Source organism: Ictidomys tridecemlineatus, chromosome 12, assembly GCF_052094955.1.
Source record: "Ictidomys tridecemlineatus isolate mIctTri1 chromosome 12, mIctTri1.hap1, whole genome shotgun sequence".
Taxonomy (NCBI): domain Eukaryota; kingdom Metazoa; phylum Chordata; class Mammalia; order Rodentia; family Sciuridae; genus Ictidomys; species Ictidomys tridecemlineatus.
Genome location: NC_135488.1, coordinates 2291745 through 2292977, shown reverse-complemented (window position 1 = coordinate 2292977; position 1233 = coordinate 2291745). Strand labels below are relative to the sequence as shown.

General features: G+C 40.9%; 1 non-coding gene across 1 annotated transcript; it reads right to left on the bottom strand.

Moving 5' to 3' along the window:
- Positions 1-861: 861 nt before the first annotated feature.
- On the bottom strand, positions 862-936 carry Trnaa-ggc (transfer RNA alanine (anticodon GGC)). The gene has a single exon. It is a non-coding gene; the product is annotated as a tRNA-Ala (tRNA).
- Between the last annotated feature and the right edge of the window lie 297 nt (positions 937-1233).

Here is a 1233-nt window from a genome sequence, read left to right as displayed (position 1 = left end):
CACCATCCCCCCCCCCCAAATTCCTGAGTGGCTGAAGGCCTGTGTGGGTCTCTAACATGAAGCACCGCTCACAGAAACAGACAGGAAATGGCTTTTTCTTACAGGCCTCTGTTACACTTAAGAGGGACTGGCCAGACTAGGGCAGTTATTTACAATCCAAAAAGTAGGGACTCCTGGTTAATTAGGCTTCCTGGAGAAAGGCTGAGAGAGGGGAGCAGAACTGACCCCTCCCCAGGCCTTGGTTTCTAGCCACAATGTTTTGTAATTTCATTTCACAACCAGGTCTGGTTTTGCCACCACAGAATTGCTGGCTCATTGAACAACTCTGCCTAACTGAGAAACTCCCAAACTCTGCCCATTTCCACTTTCCCAGCAGACTGCGGACGCTCAGATTTTTCCACATCCTCTTCAATGCGAGTTATGGTCCATCCTGTGGGTTATGGTCCATCTTTTTTATTTTAGCCATCTTCATGGGTGTGAGGTGGTATCTCACTGTGGTTTTGATTTGCATTTCCCCAGTAAACCAATAATGTTGAGCATCTTTGAGTACTTACTGGACATTTGTCTGTCTTCTTTACAGACATGTCAGTTCAGATCCTTAGCTCATTCTTTAACTGGGTTATTTGTCTTTTAATTGTTGAATTTCGAGAGTTCTTTATATATTCTGGACATTAGATCCTTGTCTGACATAGGATTTGTATATTTTCTATGAGTCTGTGGATTGTCTTTTTACTTAGTTGTTGGTATCTTTTAGTGAGAGACACCTAATTTTTCTGGTTTTTTTTATATGTGCTTTTCTATTTTTTATTTTTTTAATATTTATTTTTTAGTTGTACACAATACCTTTATTTTGTTTATTTTTATTGGTGCTGAGGATCGAACTCAGGGCCTCGTGCATGCCAGGCTAGCGCTCTACCGCTGAGCCACAATCCCAGCCCCTCTGTATTTTTACATGTGCTTTTGGTGTTATATCTAAGAAATTAATGGCTACTCCCAAATCGCTAACATTTTCTGGTATTTTCTTCTAGGACTTGTACAGTTTTAGTTTTTAGACCTGAATCTTCATTTTTTTTTTAAATTGGCTCCCTCAAGCCCTTTTATTTATTCATTTTTTTAATATTTATTTTTTAGTTTTCGGTGGACACAGCATCTTTGTTTGTATGTGGTGCTGAGGATTGAACCTGGGCCGCACGCATGCCAGGCGAGTGCGCTACCACTTGAGCCACATCCCCA